Source organism: Hesperophylax consimilis, chromosome 17 (genome assembly GCF_061612785.1).
Source record: "Hesperophylax consimilis isolate HC1 chromosome 17, BYU_Hcon_1.0, whole genome shotgun sequence".
NCBI lineage: Eukaryota > Metazoa > Arthropoda > Insecta > Trichoptera > Limnephilidae > Hesperophylax > Hesperophylax consimilis.
In genome coordinates, this window is record NC_142852.1 from 19,648,045 (window position 1) to 19,665,937 (window position 17,893).

A 17,893-nucleotide genomic window follows, 5' to 3' on the forward strand; every position below is an offset into this window, starting at 1 on the left:
AATTTTATTTTGTGACAGATATGATATCCGGTTAAATACGCTAATTTGAGGGTTGATTTTAGTATCAATATCTGAATATAATATGCTGTTTAAAAGTTAGGTGTATATCAATGCACAGCCCAAGATATTTCTTCCGTATCTGGATTTGCAGGTTGTTATATTCAATTTTTAAGGGTACGTAAGGAGGAATGATTAACGAGTTAAACTAAAAATCATGTATCCTGTTTTAATTTAACTTGTAAATTTTATCATTTTATTTTATTTTAACAATGTTCTGTTTCAGATATATTTTTTGGGGTTAAATCAATAACCAAACTCTACCAAAGCAGACCATGGATCTACTGAAGCCAGATACTACATCCATCAAGACGGAACCAGGGCTCCAGGAAGAAGATGGAGGTGAAATTGCATTTTCTGATTTAGATTTCGACCTCCCAGCTGTAACGAAAGAATGCTCGCAATATGCGGAGAGTACTCAGACAGCCAGTTTGTTGTATTGCACACTTGTAAAATATAGAAATTTAAATTCCGATGTCCGGAATCAATGTCTTTTTTGAAATGTCGTGCAAACAGGACAAACACTTGTGCACAACATCCTCTCTCATACAACATGAGGTGTATTGGGTATTTACCTTAGTATGCGTCCTTGCCTGAAAATACCAAAATACAGCACTCATTAAACTTTGTTATATTATTCATAACAAGTGTTCGGTTCCCAGATTTTCACTTTATTTTATTTGAGATATGATGTGAATAACACGTATTATACGTTATAAAAACATAAATATTTATTGGAAAAATAATATCCCATTGACTAAAAACAACCAAACTCTCTACTACAGGTGCTCTAGAGAAATGTTTTTCCTTCTTGAAGAATCGGTCCCTGTAGCGGACATCTGAGTTCATTTTTTCATCTTACATTGACCTTGTTGATCAATGATGTTTATTCCTAAAAGAACAATTTATTGTTTTAAAATTTAAACAATTCTCGTAAATATCAATTTGACGAAGATACAGGGCTGGCCCTATGCGGGCGCAATTGGTGCAGTTCGCTCCGGGCGTCGAATACTTAACCTATAAATTCCGCTCTACAAATAACACAAATCATCATTTTAATGATTTCAGTGATATCCTGCCTCGGCGTGTACTAATTAAGACTGTTCTGGCAGCCAAAATTAAACTCGCGCCTGGCGCCGTTTGGTTCGGGGCTGGCCATGCAAAGATTAATTCTATTAACTGTCCTTTTTTATTCCAGGAAACATTAATGTGAAGACAGTTACCATAAACGAGGATCTTGGACCCCGACAAGATGAAGCGGCGCTTACTTATATGAAAATTGACATAGACCTGCCGGATGTAAAAGAGGAATGCTTAGAACGCTTTGGAAGAATTACCAAGGAAGCAGGTAAAACCAATTTTTCACTGTAAACATGATCGATTCGGATTCTCCTATTTTTTTTACCTTTCTACTAACTTACTTCGCTTATTTACTTTAAGTTTAGGAAATAAGTTTAACTGAGTCTTTTTCACCCATGTTATTTTTCAAATTTTTCGACAGATCTTCAGACGCATTTTGTTGAAAAAGGGTTCACTCCTCCTCATCAAAACTACTCCTCCAAACCATTTTCATGTTCCGAGTGCAATTATGCATATTATGGAAAAGGTCAGCTGAAGAGGCACATGCTGATTCATAGTGGAGAAAAACCTTTTTCATGTTCGGAGTGCAACTATGCGAGTTATCAACAGGGTCATCTGAAGACACACTTGCTGACTCACAGTGGAGAAAAACCATTTTCATGTTCCGTGTGCAAATATGCGTGTTGTTGAAAGGGTCAGCTGAAGAGGCACATGATGATTCACAGTGGAGAAAAACCTTTTTCATGTTCCATGTGCAACTACGCGTGTTATCGAAAGGATCTGCTGAAGAGGCACATGCTGATTCACAGTGGAGAAAAACCTTTTTCATGTTCGGAGTGTAACTATGCGAGTTATCAACAGGGTGACCTGAAGACACACTTGCTGACTCACAGTGGAGAAAAACCATTTTCATGTTCCGTGTGCAAATATGCGTGTTGTCGAAAGGGTCAGCTGAAGAGTCACATGCTGATTCACAGTGGAAAAAAACCTTTTTCATGTTCCGTGTGCAACTATGCATGTAATCATAAGAGTCATTTAAAGAGCCACATGCTGACTCACAGTGGAAAAAAACCTTTTTCATGTTCTGTGTGCAACTATGCGTGTTGTCGAAAGGGTCAGCTGAAGAGGAACATGCTGATTTAAGGGTCATTTAAAGAGCCACATGCTGGCTCACTTTGACAAAAAACCTTTTTCATGTTCCGTGTGCAATTATGCGTGTTGTCGAAAGGGTCAGCTGAAGAGTCACATGCTGATTCACAGTGGAGAAAAACCCTTTTCATGTTCCATGTGCACCTATGTATGTTATCGAAAGATCGACCTAACGAGCCACATGCTGACTCACAGTGGAGAAAAACCTTTTTCATGTCACCTGTGCACTTATGCGTGCTATCGAAAGGGTGAGCTGAAGAGGCACTTGCTGACTCACAGTTGAGAAAAACCATTTTCATGTTCCGTGTGCATTTCTGCTTATTATGGAAATGGTCAGCTTATGAGGCACATGCTTACTCACACTGGAGAAAAATCTTTTTCATGTTCCGTGTGCAACTATGCATGTTATCGAAATGGTCAACTGATGAGCCATATGCTGAGCTATATACTCACACTGGAGAAAAACCTTTTTCATGTTCCGTGTGCAACTAATCGCATGCATGTTATCGAAGGGGTCAACTGATTAGCCACATGCTGATTCACACTGGAGAAAAACCTTTTTCATGTTCCGAGTGTAACTATTTATGCAGTAAAAAAAGCCATTCGACTACCCACATGCTGATTCACACTGGAGAAAAACCTTTTTCATGTTCTAAGTGCATTTATTAATTTTCTCAAAAGAGCAATTTAAAGAGCCACATGCTGACTCATACAGGAAAAAAACCCTTTACATGTTTATAGAAGAAAAATTTTGTCAATCCATAAAAGATTTCAATTTAACCTGCCCTTAAAAAGGATTTAGCTTATTTCATGTAAATATTAGAACCATAGAAAAAAACATAGATGAATTAATAATATCATTAAAAGATTTTATTTATTTTCCGGGATGCATAGTATTAACAGAAACGCATTCAGCCCGGGGAATTGAATTATACTATTCAGGGGTATTCATATTATACAACAATAACAAAATTAAACAAAAACTCTGGTGTCGGAATATTAATATCCAACTAGTACAATGTACTCAATATTAAAGAGATTAACAGTGTTAGAAATGTTAACATTTTGAATATTGAATTTAAGGACATAAATAAATATTATAACATTATTGCTATTTATCGTACGCATTATGTCGAAAATATCACAATTTATAGATGATTAAAAAATATTTTATTCAATTTTAGAAACAAAAATAATGTTATTGTTGGGGATATCAATTTAGATATCGCAAACGACTACTCTTGTATGGATAAAGATAAATACCTCAACATCTTAGCGGAACTTAACTTTTTATCGTGCGTAAATTCATATACTAGGAACGTTCCACCTCAACGACCTTCATGTTAAGATCATATTTTCACAAATATTCCTGATATCCACAATATAAAATCAGCTGTCTTTCATACTTATATTAATGATCATTACTCATGTATGTTTATCCATCAATTTAGCAATCCTATATTGCCATCATTTAAAAAAAATACCTCAAAAAAATTACTCGATATGGATACATTAAAAAATAAATTAGAATCGGAAAATTGGATAGAATTATTTCAATGAAGAAAAAATTTCCAAATACATAAATGACTCATCAAATAATATAATACCCAAATCCAAACTATCTAAATTAAAACCTATAAAGACATAGATTACTCACGGTTTAATAGTATCTGTACGACATAAGCAAGCTCTATACAAATTAACTACTCAACAACCAAATAATCAAAATTTACTCAATCATTTTAAAGCATATAAAAACAAACTTTATTATATTATAAAACATACAAAAGAAAGTTATTATACACATAAGTTTGATCAGGCTGAAAATGATAGTAAAAGAGTATGGACGGTGATAAATGGAATAATTGACAAAAAAAAATTCAGGAATAATGAAAGTTGTGCTATTAATCATGATAACTCGAAAACATGTTGTAAAGAAAACCCATCAAAAGCTGCAAATATATTTAACACCTATTTTGCAAACGTAGGGAAAAATCTAGCCAATCTTTTACATATTGACCCAAATATATCATCTCCAGACTGTAATATTGATGCTGAAAAAAAATGGCAACATCTGAAATTACCACAGAGGACGAAATAGTTTCTATTATAACTTGTATGAAAGGAGGTTCTGCTCCGGGCTTTGATGCAATTACAGTTCATATTTTAAAAAAACATTAAAAAACTAATAAAATAAAATACTTTTTTGTTTTAAAACCACGATATTTATTAATTTAAGAACCGACCGGTTTCGCTTTACTTAAGCATCATCAGGGTACAAATTAATACTAAACAAGAAGTACATAATGTGTGTATATATATAACAAAATATAGAGGGAGACAACATGATACAAATATAAGCAACACAAAGACGGTCATAAAATACATTAACATAAGTGCACAAGTAATGGAAAAACCGCTAGATAATTATGTAGACTATGTAGATGACCGGTCAGTGGTTGAGTGGGCATAGCGCTTGGGTCTCACCCGAGCGTCGCGTGTTCGATTCCTCGGCTGGCTAAGTCCTCCATCACAACACAAGCAACATTTTCGGCTTTCTGTGGTGGTAGTAGGAGATTCAAACATTGTTGGGTTATTCGTAACCTGGGAATGTTTGTCTTTCTTTTTAAATAAAAAAAAAAAAAAAAAAAAATGGGTTATATCAATAAATCGGGAGAAACAAAGCATCAACTGGCATGGTGGTAAGGAGGTAAGGAGAACTGGGATTTTTTTTTATTTTTTATTTTTTTTATGGGTTTATTGGAAACAGACCTAATATTGGACTACTTGATATGTCTAATTGATTATTAAGTATCTGACTTTTGGTTTTTACAGCTTTTTTAATTTCTAGCGCCTCTAAGTTGTTTAGTCTGTTACCATGCCCGTTTTTATGTAAGATGTTAGCACCGGTGCTATGACAGAATGTATGATCTTTATCGATCAAATGATTTGCGAATTCGGAAAACCCGTTATTATTGAGGCAACGAAGATGCTCCTTTATCCTAATATTAACATTACGTGATGTCTTACCGATATAGAAAGCCGAACAATTATTGCAATTTAATTTATAAATCCCCGAATGACTTAATTTATCGTCCTTATCTTTAGAATTAATTAGAAATTTACCTATATTGTTATTAGTATAAAAGGCCGGTTTGACTTCAGAAGGAAGGTTTTTTACACTTAAGGTAGAAAAGTGATTAATAAATAAAATTCGCCGCCATTGAAAATTAATATTATTATCATTGATTTGAGGACAAGGACTAGCAAAGAGGAAGCGATTAATGGCTATTTGTTTTAGCTTTTTATTTAAGATTAAATCTATAAAATTTGATTCATAGCCATTATTTACTGCTATGTTTTTAATTAGTTTTAGTTCACTATCAAAATTACTATCGGACATTGGAATTGTGACTAAACGATGGACCATTGAATGGAATGCGGAGTGCTTATGTGAAATAGGGTGATTGGAGGTGCTGTGTATGACAACGTCAGTATAGGAGGGTTTACGAAAAATGTTAAAATTAATTCTGTTATTAACGATCGATAAGGTAAGGTCCAAAAAATTTAAGGTTGAATTTATGCCTATTTCTAATGTGAATTTAATCTTATTATGAAAAGAGTTTATAAGTTTGAGGAAGGAATTCATCCTCTTTCAACCACGCCAATTTAGCTTTATACATGGAAGATTGAGGAATTAATGATTGATTTTTGGCGCTTTTGAACTGCGCATTTAAATAGTTAGGAAACACTTTCATTTTTATGCACTGTTTGAAAAAGTATATATTAATACACATCACTTTATACTATCTAAAATGTGAATACAAACGACGTAATAATATCAAACTTAATTTAAAACTATTACATACTGAACTAGTGTATGAGTTGCACCCAGTCGAATGGGACTTATTTGACGACAAAGTGAGATACCTAGTGTCAGTTAAATCTTTTAATAAACTTAATACAGTAAATAAAAAACTCAAGAACTTGTGCCGTATAAATAATCCAGATATTAATATTAGTAACCCGGAGTCGGTCCATACATTTTTTGACCGTGTACAGAACCTGTCTTCTGTACATTTTCTTCCTGAGGAGATATCCCTATTGGCAAAGGGATTAAAATATAACCTTAAATACTCGAATAATAATTTTAATGCGGCAATAGAAGAGGTAGCAGTGGATATAGACACAGCTCTATGTGGTAAACTGAAAAAATTCTGTTACAAAAGTGCTGAAACTTTACAAAAAATAATACCTAAATTTAAACCTAACCCAAATCCTGAGTTGACTATAGTGAAGAATATTCGTGCCAAACTAACAGATGAAGATTTGATCCTCACGAAAGCGGACAAGGGGAATACAGTGATCATACTCCCTCGAAATGAATATAATTCTAAAGTGGCGGACTTCATTGACAGTGACAATTTCACAATACTTGCGAAAGACCCAACCAATAAGTTCCAAGAAAATGTGAAACAAACACTTCAAGCATGTAAAACTAAAATATTCAAAGATGAATCATATCACAAAGTTAAATTTTTAACTAAAAATCCCAAAACTCCTAAATTATATGGGTTCCTTAAAATACACAAGAATAATTGCCCCGTCAGGCCAGTGGTTTCATGTTGTAACGCCCCAAATTTTAAAATATCATCCGTTATTACTAATGTGTTTCAAAATACCAATGTTTTTTCACCTAAACATACTCTTAAAAACTCTTTTTCATTAGTAGAAGAATTGAAAGATATGATTCTCCCTAGTAATTCTACACTAATTTCTTTTGACGTTGTAAATTTGTTCCCCAATGTTCCCATAGAAGAGAGTAAATGTTTAATTTCTGATTTATTAAATAGTTCCGATCTCTCTATAGATTTGATAAAAGATTTAACTTCCTTGTTTAATATATGCCTGAATCAAAATTATTTTCAATTTAATAATGTTATATATCAGCAACGTGACGGCCTAGCTATGGGGAGCCCTACCAGTCCTCTGATTGCTGATATATTCATGGATAACTTAGAAAATAAAATTTTATCTAGTACCTCACATCTTATTAAAAATGTCTTGTACTGGAAAAGATACGTTGATGATGTTTTGTGTATATGGACAGGGACTAAGCGTCAACTGAATTCCTTCCTCAAACTTATAAACTCTTTTCATAATAAGATTAAATTCACATTAGAAATAGGCATAAATTCAACCTTAAATTTTTTGGACCTTACCTTATCGATCGTTAATAACAGAATTAATTTTAACATTTTTCGTAAACCCTCCTATACTGACGTTGTCATACACAGCACCTCCAATCACCCTATTTCACATAAGCACTCCGCATTCCATTCAATGGTCCATCGTTTAGTCACAATTCCAATGTCCGATAGTAATTTTGATAGTGAACTAAAACTAATTAAAAACATAGCAGTAAATAATGGCTATGAATCAAATTTTATAGATTTAATCTTAAATAAAAAGCTAAAACAAATAGCCATTAATCGCTTCCTCTTTGCTAGTCCTTGTCCTCAAATCAATGATAATAATATTAATTTTCAATGGCGGCGAATTTTATTTATTAATCACTTTTCTACCTTAAGTGTAAAAAACCTTCCTTCTGAAGTCAAACCGGCCTTTTATACTAATAACAATATAGGTAAATTTCTAATTAATTCTAAAGATAAGGACGATAAATTAAGTCATTCGGGGATTTATAAATTAAATTGCAATAATTGTTCGGCTTTCTATATCGGTAAGACATCACGTAATGTTAATATTAGGATAAAGGAGCATCTTCGTTGCCTCAATAATAACGGGTTTTCCGAATTCGCAAATCATTTGATCGATAAAGATCATACATTCTGTCATAGCACCGGTGCTAACATCTTACATAAAAACGGGCATGGTAACAGACTAAACAACTTAGAGGCGCTAGAAATTAAAAAAGCTGTAAAAACCAAAAGTCAGATACTTAATAATCAATTAGACATATCAAGTAGTCCAATATTAGGTCTGTTTCCAATAAACCCATAAAAAAAATAAAAAATAAAAAAAAATCCCAGTTCTCCTTACCTCCTTACCACCATGCCAGTTGATGCTTTGTTTCTCCCGATTTATTGATATAACCCATTAGTCTACATAATTATCTAGCGGTTTTTCCATTACTTGTGCACTTATGTTAATGTATTTTATGACCGTCTTTGTGTTGCTTATATTTGTATCATGTTGTCTCCCTCTATATTTTGTTATATATATACACACATTATGTACTTCTTGTTTAGTATTAATTTGTACCCTGATGATGCTTAAGTAAAGCGAAACCGGTCGGTTCTTAAATTAATAAATATCGTGGTTTTAAAACAAAAAAGTATTTTATTTTATTAAATATGTCAAACCACAAAGTGATTGCTTTCTACAATAATATTAAAAAACTAATTTCCAAACCATTAATGCATATAATAAATACAAGTTTTCAAAGCGGAGTATCCCCATCAGTTTACAAATAAACTACCATTACTCCAATATTTAAATCAGGTAATCCAGAAGAAGTAAACAATTATTACCAACCCATATCAGTCATCTCTAATATAGCAAAATTTTTGAAAAAATAGTTAAAAAATATTAAAAAGAATGAGCCAATTTATAAAATGCAATGGTATAATTAATGAAAACCAGTTCGGTTTTATGGAAGGGAGAAGCACACAGGATGCAATTGCAAAATTAAGTAGCCTGGTATATAATTCTTTAGATAAATCATTAAAATGCCTTGGAATTTTCATAGATCTCAAAAAAGCGTTTGATAGCATATCACATGACAAACTTATAAGTAAATTAAGAAACATTGGATTAAATGGTTCAGCTCTAGAATGGGTAAAAAGTTACCTTTCCAAACGACCTCAAGTCGTCAAAATTAACTCTTAAACCCTACCACTCTGGGAATGTAATTATTCCTACCACGGGGTACTGAAGTACCCCGGGCAGAAAAAAATTAATAAAATAAAAGTATTCGATATTTTTTTAAATATTATTTGTATTATGGCAAAGTAATAAGAAAATACAATAAAATTTATTAATAAAAACTAATAGACATTTTTGTCGTCACATGAAGGACAGATTTTGTATTGATGGTCAGCACAAATATGGCGGCGACAAGTGTTACAGACAGATCGAGATTTTCTGTCCTTTGTGCGCGGACAAAAACAGCAGCGACCAGATTTGAGATTATCAGGGACCGGCCTATGATCTTCACTATGAATATTCAAGACTGCACTTATAGTTTCTCTGATATCCCGGGGTAATCTTGGCCATTGAAATTTTACTCTCATATGAGAATATATGAGTGCCATTGACAAACTCTAAAGAAATTCACGCCGTTTGGTTATTTTCTCTTTATCAATGTTAGTTGACAGTTTGAATAAGACCCAAGAGTTGACAACAACGGCATTTAGCAACCCGTAGAAGAAACACATGGGCCACCTTTTGGTCTTCCTGGATGTTGAGTACTTCTTACAAAGTTGGTCGAACACATCCACCCCGCATATGGTTTTATTATACAAATGTATTATTTCTGGAAGGTACACTTCATTATCCTTGTCAGGGCTGTCATGCATGGTGGACAGCATGATTACAGTTTTTTTCTTAGCTGACTTCAGAGGACAATACGACAAAAGTGTGAGAGGTCCGTCGTAGGCAAACATTGAGGTGCATCTTTCTCAATTTTTAGTGTCCAAGTATACACGAGGAATTTCTCGTTTATTCTTCTTTGCAGTTCCAACTAATGTTATACCCTTTTCCAGTAACTTCTTGGCCGTGGGTATAGACGTGAACCAATTGTTACATGTCAGATTTCTATTAAGACCTTGTACGGGAGCAGTCAGTTCCATAACATTATTATGACATTTTCTGTACAGAAATAATGGAGAATCTAGCACACGAACCAAGCGCCTATCTTCTTCATTTATACCAGCCCCATCATTGTCAGGCACTAAATACTCTTCATCTCCTTCCACTTGATCACCGTCTTCATGAGATGGGACTTCAGCATGGTCCCAGAAATCCTCGATAACACTTTCGGGCTCATCTTCTGAATCTTCTCCTAGGTTTAGCTCTTCGTCGTCAGAAACTAAAAAAGCAGCTGCAATTTTACCCCCCCCCCCCAAGATTTCGAGCCTGGGATTCCATATCTGAAAACAATACAACACCTCATTACACTGCATACACTGTCATTACATTCATAACACATTATTAGTCCATGAATGTCTCGATACTGGGCGCAGGCCCTCTCTATCAACACTGTACTGTAGCCATTATCACAAAGTAAAGTAAATCATAAATAATCTGTAAACTTACCAGAGTGGTGTCGAAAAACAACTTCAGTAATTCAAGTATAACTGGAAGGAAGAACTAACACTATTCCTACCACGGGGTACTGGGGTACCCCGGAACACCTGTGGATGCGACTGCACTTGCCGGGAGGTCACGGCTTACCGACGTACTTACGCGCCATTTATCGAGAGTAGATTAGCTATAGCGATTTTTGCAATAGTGCAATATTGTCAAAATTGTTGATATTTTAAACACCAGGGGGGTACTCCAGTACCCCAGGTAGGGTTTAAGAGTTAACAATGTGTTTAGTTTGCCAAAAACGAGTCAATTCGGCATACCGCAAGGTACAGTCCTGGGTCCGTTACTGTTCATCTATGTTAATGACATATTCATACGAAAACTAAACGGGAAAATAATATCGTATGCTGATGACACTGTCATAATAATCGAAGGTTCGAATTGGAATACTGTTAATAACTTGGCAAATATCTGATAATATACTGAAAAATTGGTTCGATAAAAATCTTCTCTCCTTAAACACAGAAAAAACAAAATTTATCCCATTTTCAATCAATAAATTTAAATCAGAACCAGATTTTTTTTTTATTTTTTTTATTATTTAATAAATGTTTACATGTATCATTTTTTTAACTACCATACTAGGCTAATTCCCGTGTTGTGGAAGTTATACATGAAATAATAATAACAATGACATAAAAGAACTAAAAAATACTATTTTATAGAAACATAAGAAAGAAGTAAAGAAAAAAAAAACAAATTTAATGATAAATAAAACTAAAAACAAATATATTAAAATGAATAGTAAACTAAAAAATTAGGAAAAAGTATATGTATATTTAAAAATATACAAATAAAAATTAAAAATATCAAACATTAAGATTAAAATATAAACATAATTAATTTAGATTATTTAATGCATATAATTGTTTGTGTGCAAGTTTATTTTTATCGTAGGTATTATCTATAAGACAACATGTTTATGTTCAACACTTAATTTTAATTTTCGTGATATGAGACATGTTGGAAAGAAGTTTTTTTTGTTTTTTTTGTTTGTTTTAGGAACTCATATAATCATTAAAAAAGGTCGTCCCCTTTCAAATATCCATTGATGTACACGGGCAGTAAATATGGATATAGAATTACTTGACTTTAAGTTGGTACTCAATGCATTGTATATTTTAGGCGCGATGAACCAGAATTGCCGCTGAGCGAATGAGTTTTTAGTTTGAGGAACCACGTAACCCAGGTTTGATGAAAAGCGGGTGTGAGCTTGGTGTTGTGGAGCCACCAGTAGGTCATTTTTTCGTGTGTAACAAATGCTTACCTTAGTAAATAACTGTTGTATATCTAAGACCCTGATTTTAGCAAAGAGTTCATTAGAGGGATGAGAAGGTTTGCATTTTAATATAATTCTCAAAATTAGTTTTTGAACTGTAATAATAGGATTAATAATGGATTCAGCACAACCACCCCATCCCACTATACCATATGTTGCTATAGATTGGAAAAGGGCAAAATATACGCTTCTTAAAGTCTGTAAATCAAAGATGGACCTAAGGGAGCAGAATACATGGCAGAGTTTACGAAGTTTGTTTACTGTGTCACTGATATGGGCTTCCCACCGTAGTTGGTTGTCTATGATTATTCTCAAATATTTAACTGCATTTGATGATTTAAGGGTAGAACACGTGCAATTTATATTAGGTGTGATTTCATGAATTTGTAAATTGAGTGAACACGAGTAAATGATAGGTTTAGGGCAGTTGTTGGGTACATTATGTTTGCGGATGGAAAATGTCATATATTGGGTTTTGTCGATGTTAAGGCGACACAATACCCTGATAACGGGGATTTGCCCCGACGCTCACATTTTAATTATTTCTGATGAGCTTATTACTAAAATCTTAAATGTTTCTCGAGGGATTCGAAGGGATGCAAGTTATTTATATTTAAGATGAATAAAAACAGGACCTTACCATTAAATATATTATGTAAAACGATAAGTACATTATATTAAATGTAAAATGTTGTAAGATAAGCGGCAAGTACCAGATTTTATTTTTCTAGACGATGAATTAGTAACTTCCCGACGAATCCCTCAAAAAAGATTAGAGATTTTATTAATGTATTCATACGAATTAATTAAAATAAAAACACGCGCGAAAATTCAATTTCTGGCCAGATACACAAAAATCAACCGCCAGAACTTCAAAACTCTGGATTATGCGTAGTATATTTGTGTGCGCGTTGACAAGGAGTTACTACGTATTGATTCAGACGCCGTCAAAGTTCCGGCCTGTAAGGTTGTGTGTCGCCCGGCCCGTCGCTTCGGTCATTTTTTTACGTATTTTTTTATTTAATCAAACTATTACTTTGAAATCTATTAGTGAAATTTTCTGTTTTTTATATTTTAACTTCTTCCTCAAGTGAGTATATGTTTCACCAATATAAAAGAATACATTATATTTTTTTCAATTATTTATTCTTAAAATGTGTACAGTGGTTATGTTTCAGATAAATTTGGACATTGTTAAAAAAATATGAAAACAGTTTATTTAGTAGAAGTTTTTTAATTCTTAAGTTTCTTTATTTTAATAGTTAAATATTACCTTAAATATTTTTTTTCGTAAAAAGTATTTCAAATATAATAATTATAAACAGTGTAGTTTCTTTTTACATATAAATTATATTATTTGGCTTTCAGTCACACCAATTTTTGGGCACGGAAAAATTGGAACTGATTGTGAAGAACTCAGACATGCTATAAATACCTAATATAATATTTTAACAAAAATTAAATGCGTAAATGTGTAGGCACTTGAGAAAAAAGATGACACTAAAGTATTGTCGTTATGTTATTATGTATCATTTCTAGCCCAAGTAGACTTTTTTACTATTAATCCGTTTTTTACGACACTTGGCGAGCTGGCTGGCAATCAGCGGCACAGAATGTTATAGAGTGGCCCCTTCACTAGAATCGTTTTCCTTTATTTACGCCCTACTGGGCTTTTACATAAATTTCTAATTATACAGTCATCTTAGTTGTAACAATGGTATATCTAATAAATTATGGTAAAATAAAAGGAGTTTTTTACTAAGGAGTGGTATTCTCTTATATTTCAATTAAGTGTTTGTGAAGAGTTCGTTTCATTACTAATACTCCAGGGCAATTAACGATTCGCGATCGTAATTATTCCAGTAGTCCCAATTTTTTTTATATATTTTATAAACTGGTCCCCTGATGTAAAATATGAATTTCCGACCTTGGCACACCTGTGCTCGCGCCGCCATTTTGAAAAAAACCGGCCGAAATCGCTCCAAAATCTAGTTTTTCCAAAATATCTCATTCCCAATGCAAATTTCGGCCAAATTAGCTAGACAATTAAAGTAGAAAATAAAATTACTTACAACTTTTGAGAAAACAATTTTCTTCAATCTCTAATAGGTACCGAGGTAGAAAGTCATAAAGGTGCGTATATTTTTGAAAAAAACAAGTTTTTTGCGCGACTAGCTTTGGTTTTTTGTAAATATCTCGTTTCCAGTACAATTTTGTGAAAAAAATTATTGATACTAATTTTGTAGAAAATAAAATTTCATAAAATAAATAGGTATTTAATTTATGTGTTTTAACTCTAATACGTATCCAAGCTCTAATCCACCAAAACCAGTTAAATTACCCAACAACAAATTTTTGAAATTCGAAAGTTTTTTTTCCATAAAACAAAAACTCTACATCGAAAGTTTTTCTCCATACAGAAAATTAGACATATGTCACCTATAAAGTACCTAAAGTCATTCGAATATTAAAAAGAGTCATTAATCTTTTAAGTTTAGATTGTTAGATCATTTGTTGTAGATAGAATTGTGCAATTATCTCCCCAAGTTACTGCACTTACTTACGTTGAAATGATTTTCAAATTTAAGGTAAAATTGAACCAATTTATAATAAATCTCTTGGCTAATATATACTTACGTTTCAGTTAAATATGGGAAAACAGAAGACAAAAGGAGTTTTATCCCGAACAAAATTACGGCACCAAGGAAAATGTTTAGCGGAATGGAGAAGGTACTACTTAAATACACACATAAAAGTAGATCTTTGGGATACATTTTTTACAGAACATAATTGTACAATGTCAGCTTAAATAATTTTATATATGTAGATATATACATATATACGCAGTCGATAAACTTCTGAGCATATTGAATTTGGAGTATAAGAAGTAAATTAATTTTGATTTCCGGTGACATATTTTTATTTTTACCGAAATGCAGTTTTTACACCAAATAAGCTCAGGAATCGTTGGTGAAAGTTTGTCGGGCATGTCTTAATACATCTCTAAATAATTAGGGAATAGAGACAGTTTAAATAATTAACAAGTATTTCTCATTTTAGGAAAAATTCCGCAAGACTTCATCCAGATAATATTGCAAATAATAAAGAAAATACGAGTATTGTGTTAAACGCTATACCGACACTCAACATGGTAATTTTTTCACAATTTCTGTAAATATAAAGTAAATAATATTAATTTTATATGATTAAATAAGCGCTCTAAAAAAATTAACAAAAACTGACATTATTTTTCAGCACGGACCAGAGATGAATGAACCTGAAAAGTTTTCACTATTTGCTGGCTCTAGTTCTTATGACACTAACGTGCATGCCGTTTCCAGCCCAAACCTTAAAGTAAGAACACTTTATTTTAAAACAAGACTAGCTCAGTTTGTAGAAACCAGCCACCGCAGATTTACCTTGAAGGCAACCATTTGTTTGTTTTGCCAAATATAATATAATGACCGTACATATTTACATGCAAAGCTTCCAACAAATAGTCTTCTTACAGGATGTACAAGAGACTACACCAGATACAAACGCCTGGGATTCCTCAACTTTCGGGCTTAGCACTCATGATATTGAAGTTGATTCCTTCCCAATTTCATACGAGGTATGTAAAAGCAATATAAAGAGAAACATAGTTGAATAGAAAATTCTATTTTATATGTTTGAATGATGAATCATTTTACGCTGAAGAAGTAATGTGAAAATATACTTTTTTTTCTTTTAGGTGGAAGTTTGTCAACCGTTCAAGACTGAGATGTTGATTGAAGGCCGTAGATTGGTTAACGTTGATATGTTTCTAAAAAAACTCAAAATATTTAGTCAACATTGCGAAAATTTTGGATGTAGTCTAAGAAATTTGGAAATAGTAAGCGAAAAAAGAACTGGTCTTATTTCTAAATTTACAATAAAATGCAATTTTTGCAATTATCAAAGCTTTCTTTCGACCGATGATGATTGTGCATCTTTGGATCTTAATAGATGTGCGGTGTCTGGGATTATGGCAATTGGTGGGGGACAGTACCAGTTGGAGGAGTTTTTAGCAGCAGTAGACATACCAACAATGTCTCCAAAACTGTATACGAAAATACATTCAGAAGTATCTGAAAAATGGCAGGAAACTTCTATCGATTGTATGGCGTTGGCAGCTGCTGAAGAAAGGGATGCAGCATTAAAAGAAGGAAGAGTCAACAAAAATGGAACCGCCATGATTGACGTGATTGCAGATGGATCCTGGGGTAAGAGATCATACCGAACAAACTATTCCTCTTTGTCAGGAGCAGCGGCAATTATTGGAAAGAAGTTTGGAAAGGTATTGTTTATGTCAGTTCGTAACAAATATTGTTGTATTTGCGCTCGAGCAGAAAAAAAAGCCACTGAACCTAAAGGACATGTATGTTTTAAAAATTACACCGGCTCTTCAAGCGGCATGGAGTCAGATATTCTTCTCGAGGGTTTTAGGGAATCGATTAAAGAATACAACTTAATTTATGCTCGGCTAGTATCAGATGGAGACTCCAGCACGTATTCCAAAATATTGCAGGCCCGACCTTACTTGGACAATACAGTGGAAAAGATCGAATGCAGAAATCACGTGTTACGTAACTTTTGTACAAAACTACGCTCTCTTGTCACTGACACAAAATATCCCAAGAATTTGAGAAAATTATTGAGCATTAGTAATATTATGTCTCTCCGTAAGGCTGTTACCTGTTCAATCAAATACAATAAAATTTCTAACATTCCCTTGTCGAAAAAAATCGAAAATTTGCATAAAGACATTATAAATTCACCCTATCACGTTTTCGGAAACCATGACAAGTGTAGAAATTATTTTTGTTCTGCGGAAAAGACGGGTGACTCCAGTTTATTGAAGATGCTTAAAGGAAGCCCGCTGTGGCTAAGAATCGTTTTGATAACATCTGCTGTCGGTGCACATGCACGCAGTCTCATACACGATGTGGATAGCAATGTCGTTGAACGATTTAATGGCATAATCGCCAAGTTCATAGGTGGAAAGAGGATAAATTTTGCAATGAGGCAGTCCTATGAGGCACGATGCCATGGTGCTGTGGTTTCTTTTAATACAAGAGCCCCACTGTGCAATTTACAAAAATCTTTTTATCATAATCCTAGCACACGTGTGAAAATTCTTGAAGCCAAACGTCAAAAAAGAGTATTGAATACACAACGGTATATGAGGAAAAAGAATCGTGTTCTTCAACAAATGTCTAAAAATGAAGAAATTCATGGTGTCAATGTCAAGCAACCAGATATACTACCAGAATGTTTCCAGAAGAGCAAAGAAGAATTTCTTTTGAATTTAAGAGAAAATATTATAAACCGGGACAAAATCCAAAAAGAAACCATTTTGCAGAGAGATTCTGGTGAATGGTTGCAACTAAGGCGGAATATGTTAACGGCTTCCTTATTCGGAACTGTAGTCAAAAGAAGGGAAGATATTAACTGCGGACCGCTAGTGAAAAACTTGTTAAATCCAAAAAGTCTGTTAAATGTAGCAGCCATTCGGCATGGAATCGACAGTGAAAAGGTGGCTCTTCAACAACTGTCCGTTCAAGAAAATGTGACAATTAGTCCTTGTGGACTGTACATTGATTTGGAGTACCCGTTTTTAGGCGCTTCGCCGGACGGCGTTACCGAGGATATGGTTGTAGAAGTAAAATGTCCAATAACAGCATTTAAAATGGGATTAGACGAAGCTATACGTAAAAGAAAACTAACTTTTTGGAAATTAATTAAAGGCCAGCTGGTCATCAATAAACAACACTCGTGGTATTACCAAATACAAGGACAACTCCGTGTCACAGGCAAAGAAAAGTGTTTGTTCGGCCTTTGGACTGGAAAAGAAAATACAATGAAAGTAGAATATATCAGAAAGGACGATGCATTTTGGAAACAATGTATGGA

The 17,893-nt window shown here is 33.5% G+C and overlaps 2 long non-coding RNA genes across 2 annotated transcripts; both read left to right on the forward strand.

The window, feature by feature from the left end:
- Positions 1-360: 360 nt before the first annotated feature.
- LOC149416163 (uncharacterized) lies at positions 361-1,652 on the forward strand. The gene is made up of 3 exons (XR_016303554.1): positions 361-399; positions 1,256-1,405; positions 1,559-1,652. It is a non-coding gene; the product is annotated as an uncharacterized LOC149416163 (long non-coding RNA).
- Positions 1,653-14,491: 12,839 nt separating this feature from the next.
- On the forward strand, positions 14,492-15,341 carry LOC149416164 (uncharacterized). The gene is made up of 3 exons (XR_016303655.1): positions 14,492-14,689; positions 15,020-15,110; positions 15,215-15,341. It is a non-coding gene; the product is annotated as an uncharacterized LOC149416164 (long non-coding RNA).
- Positions 15,342-17,893: the final 2,552 nt, after the last annotated feature.